Consider the following 10,573-nt stretch of genomic DNA (forward strand, 5'->3'; position numbering starts at 1 on the left):
CCCTACAGGAGAAAACTCTGCTCACTCGTGTGCAAGCTAACTTAAGATGAGCTTTATTGGATGTGTTTTCTGCCCTGTATCACTTCCCTTTTCTCTAACTTACATTCCATGGTCCTTGCTCCTTCCAATAATGTGCTTCAACATAAATCCTTGATTTGGCACCTGCTTCTGAGGAACCAAAGCTGAGACACGTGATGAAGACTATGAAGAATATCCAAACAATACCATGAATGGAACTAAGGACTCTGGGGGCAAAAACGACAAAAACAAACACAAAACAAATACTGGGTATACAGTAAGATCTTCAAATTACTGGAAAACTGTAATTTATTAGTAAGGAAAAACATATTCAGTGGGGCTTTAATTGAATTTGATTCCACTAAGTTTAATCCATAGTGGGTTTTTTTTAATTTATTTTTTCTGCAGCAGGTTCTCATTAGTTATCTATTTTATGCATATTAATGTATACATGTCAATCCCAATCTCCCAATTCATCCCACCACCAACCCCCCGCTTTCCCCCCTTGGGAAAAAGATATTCAGTGTGGCTTTAATTCAATTTGATTCCACTAAGTTTAATCCATAGTGTTTTTATTGCCTACTTCATATGAACAAAACTGGGGACCAAAGAGGTAAACATGTTGCAATTCAGAGTAGTAACCATAATAATATTGGTGTGTAATAACGCATGCTGAAAACAAAGGTAGAACTTTTCAATTCACCTTGAGTGAGTCCAGAATAAAATTTTTAAAAATTTATTTAATAGATTTATTGAGGGATAATTTATATATCATGAAATTCAGCCATTTAAAGCATAAGAGCAATAGTTTTGGTAAATTTTTACTTATGCAATCATCACCAAAATCCAGTTTTAGAACATTTGTATCACCCTAGAAAGTTCCCCTGTGCCCATTTGCAGGTAATATCAACTGCCACCTCAGTCCTAGGCAACCACTTATTTGCTTCTGTCTCTATAAACTGGCCTTTTCTAGCTATTTTATATAAATGGAATCATACAATAGACGATCTTTTGTATCTGGCTTCTTTCACTTAGCAGAATGATTTTTCATAGTTATCCATGTGAAAAACACACATCAGTATTTTGTTTCTTATAATTGTAGAGTAGTATTCAAATGTATGGCTGTGCCACATTTTGCTTATCCACGGATATTTGGATATTTCCAGTTGGTCAGCAAACGTGTTCAGAAACACACACCCTTCACTGATGCGCTGTATTCATCCTGTGGTGACTCTTGGCACTCTGGGTCAGAGGGTGGGTCTGGAGGCCATGTGATGACTACTCAGGACACCGGAGTCCAAGGCTAAATCTGCACCCAGGGCTCCGGAGCGCCTGGCCTCACACCTGTATGCAGACAATTATTGCAAATATTTTGGGTACTGGAAGCTATCCTTTCAACTGTAATTTTTTGAGATTTAAACACAAGTCAGTTACATCTGATGAATATATAGTATCCAGTGAATTTTGAATACTCCATATGAAGGATTTAAATAGCTCCACTACCACTTACTATGTTGAAATGTTTTGGATATCTTGGGTTAAATAAAATTTATTAAAAATGATCTCAGGGGCTTCCCTGGTGGTGCAGTGGTTAAGAATCCACCTGCCAATGTAGGGGACACGGGTTCGAGCCCTGGTCCAGGAAGCTCCCACATGCCACAGAGCAACAAAGCCCGTGCAACACAACTACTGAGCCTGCGCTCTAGAGCCTGCAAGCCACAACTACTGAGCCCACGTGCCACAAATACTGAAGCCCGTGCACCCAGAGCCCGTGCTCCGCAACAAGAGAAGCCACCACAATGAGAAGACCACGCACCACAATGAAGAGTAGCCCCCGCTCACCACAACTAGAGAAAGCCTGCGCGCAGCAACAAAGACTCATCGCAGCCAAAAAGAAAAGAAAAAGATCTCAGTTATTTCTTTTTGGTTTCTTGTGGTTATAGAAAAAATTTAAAGTCTATATATGGCTTACACAGTATAAACTGCTGCTGGGCATTATGAAGAGAAAAAGAATGAAATATTTTATTCAGTTGACCCAGTTTACGTTCCCTTGAAGTAGCCTGGAGAAGCCTGGAGGCCTGTATCTCCTTTTAAGTTCTTCCCTCTGGCGTTCTCCTTTAATCTCTCAGCAAATAATTAAGTTATGTCCCTGTGCTAGGAACTGAGAAGACACGAGCAATGTATACAAAAAACGTATGAGGCCTAGACGATCCCATATGATGGTAGGAGGTAGATAATAAAATAATGATTAATATATCAGTTCAAAAGTGATATGAGGGAAATGAAGGAGGCAAGAAAATAAGGAAGGTCCTACATACACACCCACAGTGGCATAAATATTCTGGGGCAGATAAAGGCAGAACAGAAAAGTAAATATGGACTATTACACCTTTAACCAAAAAAGATTAGAAATGCAATGTCAAGATTTCCCTGCAAAAACCACTCTGAATAAATCTTAACTACTGTGAAACCTGGAGAAAATCTTAGTTGGGAAAATTCAATTGAAACAGGTCTGCTCTCTCCCTCTCATCTTTGCAGAGGGCAAATGCCAAGTCAGATGTTCTCCAATATCTGTGTATTTAATGGGTCTCCTCAATGTGAATCTGCTCAGAGAACCACCTTTGGGTATTATTTCTTTTGTTTTGCTTTTATTTTTTATTCATTTATCCCTCAGATTTCCTTATTTGTTATCTTTTAACCTTCTGTGGTTTAAAGGTCAACTCTAAATGTTTAAAATCAATCATAGAAGCACAAGAAAAAAATGGGCAGATCTAAGTAGACATTTCCCTAAAGAAGATATACAGATGGCCAAAAAGCAAATGTAAAGATGCTCAACATCACTAATTTTTAGAGAAATGCATATCAAAACTACAATGAGGTATCACCTCACACAGGTCAGAATGGCCATCATCAAAAACTCTACAAACAAGATTGCAGATGACTTGATACTATACATAGAGAATCCTCAAGATGCCACCAGTAAACTACTAGAGCTAATCAATGAATTTGGTAAAGTTGGAGGATACAAAATTAATGCACAGAAATCTCTTGCATTCCTATACACTAACAACGAAAGATCAGAAAGAGAAATTAAGGAAAAAATCCCATTCACCATTGCAGCAAAAAGAATAAAATACCTAGGAATAAACCTACCTAAGGAGTTAAAAGACCTGTACTCAGAAAACTATAAGACACTGATGAAAGAAATCAAAGATGACACAAACAGATGGAGAGATAGACCATGTTCTTGGATTAGAAGAATCAATATTGTGAAAATGACTATACTACCCAAAGCAATCTACAGATTCAATGCAATCCCTATAAAATTACCAGTGGCGTATTTTACAGAACTAGAACAAAAAGTCTTAAAATTTATATGGAGACACAAAAGACCCCAAATAGCCAAAGCAGTCTTGAGGGAAAAAAATGGAGCAGAAGGAATCAGACTCCCTGACTTCAGACTATAGTACAAAGCTACAGTAATCAAGACAATAGGGTACTGGCACAAAAACATAAATACAGGTCAATGGAACAGGATAGAAAGCCCAGAGATAAGCCCATGCACCTATGGTCACCTTATCTTTGCTAAAGGAGGCAAGAATATAAAATGGAGAAAAGACAGCCTCTTCAATAAGTGCTGTTGGGAAAACTGGACAGCTACATGTAAAAGAATGAAATTACAACACTCCTTAAGACCATACACAAAAATAAACTCAAAATGGATTAGAGACCTAAATGTAAGACCAGACACTATAAAACTCTTAGAGGAAAACATAGGAAGAACACTCTATGACACAAATTACAGCAAGATCTTTTTTGACCCACCTACTAGAGTAATGGAAATAAAAACAAAAATAAACAAATGGGACCTAATGAAACTTAAAAGCTTTTGCAAAGCAAAGGAAACTAAAAACAAGAGGAAAAGACAACCCTCAGAATGGGAGAAAATATTTGCAAATGAATCAACGGACCAAGGATTAATCTCCAAAATATATAAACAGCTCATGCAGCTCAATATTTTTTAACTTCTTTATTGGAGTATAATTGCTTTACAATGGTGTGTTAGTTTCTGCTTTATAACAAAGTGAATCAGTTATACATATACATATTGCAGCTCAATATTAAAAAAAAAAAAAAACCCAATCAAAAAATGAGCAGAAGACCTAAATAGACATTTCTCCAAAGTGGACATACAGATGGCCAAGAAGCACATGAAAAGCTGTTCAACATCACTAATTATTAGAGAAATGCAAATCAAAACTACAGTGAGGTATCACCTCACACAGTTAAAATGGGCATCATCAGAAAATCTACAAACAACAAATGCTGGAGAGGGTGTGGAGAAAAGGGAACCCTCTTGCACTGTTGGTGGGAATGTAAATTGATACAGCCACTATGGAGAACAGTATGGAGGTTCCTTAAGAAACTAAAAATAGAATTACCATATGACCCAGCAATCCCACTACTGGGCATATACCCAGAGAAAACCATAATTCAAAAAGACACACGCACCCCAATGTTCACTGCAGCACTATACAATAGCCAGGTCACGGAAGCAACCATCAACAGACGAATGGATAAAAAAGATGTGGTACATATATACAATAGAATATTACTCAGCCATAAAAAGGAACGAAATTGGGTCATTTGTAGAGATGTAGAGATGTGGATGGATCTAGAGACTGTCATAAAGAGTGAAGTAAGTCAGAAAGAGAAAAACAAATATCGTATATTAATGTATATATGTGGAACCTAGAAAAATGGTACAGATGAACCTGTTTGCAGGGCAGAAATAGAGACACAGATGTAGAGAGCAAACGTATGGACACCAAGGGGGCAAAGTGGTGGGGTGGGGGTGGGGGGTGGGATAAATTGGGAGATTGGGATTGACATGTATACACTAATATGTATAAAATAGATAACTAATAAGAACCTGCTGTATAAAAAATAAATTAAATTAAAAATTTTTTTTTAAATCTACAAACAATAAACGCTGGAGAAGGTGTGGAGAAAAGGGAAACTTCCTACACTGTTGATGGGAATGTAAATTGGTACAGCCACTCTGTAGAAAAGTATGGGGGTTCCTTAAAAAATTAAAAATAGAACTACCATATGATCCATCAATCCCATTCCTGGGCATATATCCAGAGGAAACCATAATTCGAAAAGATACATGCACCCCAATGTTCACTGCAGCACTATTTACAATAGCCAGGACATGAAAGCAATGTAAATGTCCATTGACAGATGAATGGATAAAGAAGATGTGGCACATATATACAGTGAAACATTACTCAGCCATAAAGAAGAATGAAATAATGCCATTTGCAGCAACATGGATGAACCTAGAGACTGTCATACTGAGTGAAGTAAGTCAGACAGAGAAAGACAAAGATCATATGATATCGCTTATATGTGGAATCTAAAAAAATGGTACAAGTGAACTTATTTACAAAACAGAAATAGAGTCACAGATGTAGAAAACAAACTATGGTTACCAAGGGGGAAGTGGGGAAGAGATAAATTGGGAGATTAGAATTGACATATACACACTACTATATATAAAATAGCTAACTAATAAGGACCTACTATATAGCACAGGGAAGTCTACTCAATACTCTGTAATGACCTTTATGGGAAAAGAATCTAAAAAAGAGTGGATATATGTATAGGAATAACTGATTCACTTTGCTGTAGAGCAGAAACTAACACAACATAGTAAATCAACTATACTCCAATAAAAATTAATTTAAAAAATAAAATAAACTCAATCAGTCTTTAATAAATAAAATACAGAAGAGCAGCCTAAATGGTCATCTCCACAATAGTATTCGAATGACAAAGGCAGAAAGTTCCAATTTTTATCCATGAACCAAATCTACCATCTCAATAACCGCAGAAATGAGAAGCCTGAAGCCTGAAACCATATACATCAAGTCTATGTTGTCTGGCATTAGGATCTGCTTTCTTGTGGAGAGATTTTGCATGTCCTAGGCAGCATCATATGTCTTTTGTTTACCAGTTGTTGTTTTTTTGTTAACCCTGAAGTAACATAGGGTCACAGGTAAAAACCAGCTATCTATTTCCTAGTAGAGATTCTACTTAATGCCACATTCCTCAAACTAGGAAACCTTGTATTGCACAGGCCCAGAGACCTATTTTCCTGGTGGCTGTATAGGATGTTTACATTCTTTTCCCACTGAGATACCATTAGTGTACAATGAAATGTACATGTAAGCATTCTGGGAATGACTTCTGAAAATTGCATATACTTGCATAATCACCAGAGGAAGCAAGGTATAGAATGTAATTATCTTCCCCCAAAGCCCTCCTGCCTGTTCTAGTCCATCCCCTCACCTTCATCCCCAGACAAGCGCTTTCCGATTTCTAACAGTTACTAGATACAGTATTCGGTACACAGATATTAGGCATTTACTCATTGTTCTCATATATATGTCCTGTTTTTCCTCTACTGTTTGGAGAAACATTCTGGGAGAAAGATTTTAAGTCCCCCTGTGGAACTCTGTACTATCTCTTCATCCTTTTATTTCTCTCAAACATTCCTTTATATATTTTACAAAAATATTTAGTGGAGACACATCTCAACTTTTCCTATCTTGAAGAACTGGAATCTTTTATCTGATTAACTCTATCTGTAGAAATGCTTCAAAGTCTACATTGTCTTGGGAATTCCCTGGCCATCCAGTGGTTAGGACTGAGAGCTTTCACTGCTGAGGGCCCAGGCTCAATCCCTGGTTGGGGAACTAAGATCCCACAAGCCACACAGTGTGGTCAAAAATTCAAAAAACAGGAAAAATCAGTCTACATCATCTGGCATTAGGATCTACTTTCTTTTGGAGAGTTTTTGCACATTATGGGCTTTTTTTGTGTCTTTTGGTTACCAATGACATAGTACCTTGCATAGAGCCTTGTTCACTGAGGGAACCCAGGGACTTGTGACTAACACACAACTGAGATTCTTCCCAAGATTGGTAAAGGAGACCTAGATATAGCAAAATCACTGGCTCTTAGGTTGCTTGATGTAATACACAGTCCACCATGGGATATAATAAATACCCATCTAGAGGCAAATGCAGAAAACAAAAACATACAGTGCTCTAGTGCTCTAGACGCTCTCATAGTACATCTTTACACACAACTGACAGAATTTCTATATGTCAAAAGCTCCCATTTTGTACTTTTTCCAAATATCCCTATGAATAACATACCTGTCAAGATAAGGTAGGATTTAAAAGTGAACGAGGATACATACAGACCTAGTGTAGTATCCAGCAATTTCTGGAGTTTCACCCAGAATTGAAAGAACTTGGTAGTTCTATCCACATTCATGTTCACAGCAGCATTATTCACAGTAGCCAAAAGATGGAAGCCCCCGAAGTGTCCATTAATGGATGACTGCATAAACAAAATGTGGTATACATATCCAATGGAGTATTATTTAGCCTTAAAAAGAAATATTCTGTCACATGCAACACCATGGATGAAACTTGAAGGTATTCTACTATGTGAAACAAGCAAAATACAAAAAGCCAAATACAGCCATCCATCAGTATCCACAGGGGACTACTTCTAGGACCTGCTGGGGAAACAAAATGTGGTATACATATCCAATGGAGTATTATTTAGCCTTAAAAAGAAATATTCTGTCACATGCAACACCATGGATGAAACTTGAAGGTATTCTACTATGTGAAGTAAGCAAAATACAAAAAGCCAAATACAGCCATCCATCAGTATCCACAGGGGACTACTTCTAGGACCTGCTGGGGACAACAAAATCTAGGGATGTTCAAGTCCCAGAGTCAGCCATCTGAATCCGTGGTTCTGCAACCACAAATTCAACCAACCGTGGATCATGTAGTACCATATTATTTATTGAGGAAACATCCAAGTATAAGCGGACCTGTGCATTTCAAACCCATGCCGTTCAAGGGACAATTGTAGTATATGGCTCCACATACATAAGGTAACCAGAGGAGTCTATTTCATAGAGCCCAAGATAGAAAGTACAGTGGTGGTTACCAGGACCAGAGCAAGGGGCAACAGTAAGTTATTGATTAATAAGTACCAAGTATCAATTTGGGATGATGAAAAACATCTGGAGATGGATGGTGGCAATGGCTGCATAACAATAAGAGTGTGCTTAATGCCACTGAACTGCACACTTAAAATAGTTTAGTAAATTTTACATGATGTTTATGTTAGAGCAGTAGAAGATTGTGAGTGCAGGATTAGTAGTAGAAGTATTTAATGGATCCTCCAAAATCCACAGATCTGGGGGAAAAGAAATTTAAAACCAGTTTGGTTGGCAGCGCCTCTCTTAGAGACCCAGCTGTGTAAGATACCTGCCCAAAGAGAAAATATTTTCAAATGAAACAACTGACAAAGGATTAATCTCCAAAATATACAAGCAACTCATACAGCTCAATATCAAAAAAAAAAAAATCCAATCCAAAAATGGACAAAAGAGCTAAATAGACATTTCTCCAAAGAAGATAAACAGATTGCCAACAAACACATGAAAGGATGCTCAACATCACTAATCATTAGAGAAATGTAAATCAAAACTACAATGAGGTATCACCTCACAGCGGTCAGAATGGCCATCATCAAAGAATCTACAAACAATAAATGCTGGAGAGGGTGTGGAGAAAAGGGAAACCTCTTGCACTGTTGGTGGGAATGTAAATTGATACAGCCACTATGGAGAACAGTATGGAGGCTCCTTTAAAAAACTAAACATAGAACTACCATACGACCCAGCAATCCCACTACTGGGCATAAACCCTGAGAAAACCATAACTCAAAAAGAGTCATGTACCACAATGTTCATTGCACCTCTAGTTACAATAGCCAGGACATGGAAGCAACCTAAGTGTCTATCAACAGATGAATGGATAAAGAAGATGATACACATATATACAATGGAATATTACTCAGTCATAAAAAGAAACGAAATTGAGTTACTTGTAGTGAGGTAGATGGACCTAGAATCTGTCACACAGAGTGAAGTGAGTCAGGAAGAGAAAAACAAATACCGTATGCTAACACATATATATGGAATCTAAAAAAAAATGGTTCTGAAGAACCTAGGGGCAGGACAGGAATAAAGATGCAGACGTAGAGAGTGGACTTAAGGACATGGGGAGGGGGAAGGGTAAGTTGGGGCAAAGTGAGATAGGAGCACTGACATATATACACTACCAAATGTAAGATAGATAACTAGTGGGAAGCAGCCACATAGCACAGGGAGATCAGCTCGGTCCTTTGTGACCATCTAGAGGGGTGGGATAGGCAGGGTGGGTGGGAGACACAAGAAGGAGGAGATATGGGGATATATGTATATGAATAGTTGATTCACTTTGTTATACAGCAGCAACTAACACAACAACGTAAAGCAATTATACTCCAATAAAGATGTTAAAAAAATAATAAAAGGTGTTAAGAGTGAAAAAAAAAGAAAAAGATACCTGCCCATAAAAGGACCTTAAAGTACTGGAGGTTTCTTTAGTAATATTAAATTTATGTATCTGAGCTGTTTATTTTAAATGGACATTTTAAATCAATTTGCAAATCAAAAGTCAGATTTTTTTTAAAGGCTAGGTTTGTTTTTAACTACTAAACTCAGACCCTAAATGGGGAAATGCAGAGTGTAAAAAAGTGAGTATAAAAAAAAAGCTGTTTAGCTGGCATTTCAAAGACTAAAACACTGAACAAAACACCTACCACAAAACACTATTTTTAAATGCCCACATGCAGGGTCACTCTCCTGCAGGTTGCTGGCACAGGGAGGTCAGTAGCCTCACAAGCACAGCTGCCTCAGCCATTCAGAAACAGAAACACCCTGTTCCCAGGCAGGCACCAGAGGGTAGGCCAAATGCAGTGGGTCATGCAGGGAGAGCATCGGACACACATCACTGAGAGCCGGTGGCTGGGGAGGGAAGGTGGGCTTTGACACAAATCAGCCACCAAGAAGTGCTTCAAGGAAGAAGCCCACACAATACAGTGTTCTGCTTTCCCAGCTGAGGGGAGCCCAGTAGCTCCTGGAGCTGCCCTTGTAGATATTTGGGCTCCAATCTGCCTGGCTGCTGAGGCATCACATGGCCTTCCAGGCCAGCACAGGGGCCTGGTGCCCCCAGAGTCACCATGGGCTGAACGCTGTACCTGTCTAAACATGTTCCGTGAACAAGAACTCTGGGCTTTGCTCTAGAGACAAGACGTGATAGATTCAGGCGGAAGGATATCCCCAACCTGTCCCTTAACTTTTCCATTAATATTGAGATAAGAATGATGAAATTGATTCCACCGACGAAAGTGATTCATAGTGGTGAAAGGTGCTGTGTTCCAATGGGTCACAAGTGAACTGGTTCAGAAGCTCAGGGTGCAGATCTCTCCTCCCCTCAAGGAGCACAAACACAAACTGACCCTGTTCCGCCCTTCACTCTAATGAACTATCTTCCCCACTCCTCGCCTCAAAGCTCCTGTACTAAAGAGATGCCTTTCTGCTGTTACACCCCGTGGAAAGACATACTGC

This window comes from Lipotes vexillifer, unplaced genomic scaffold (genome assembly GCF_000442215.2).
Source record: "Lipotes vexillifer unplaced genomic scaffold, Lipotes_vexillifer_v1.1 scaffold1011, whole genome shotgun sequence".
NCBI lineage: Eukaryota > Metazoa > Chordata > Mammalia > Artiodactyla > Lipotidae > Lipotes > Lipotes vexillifer.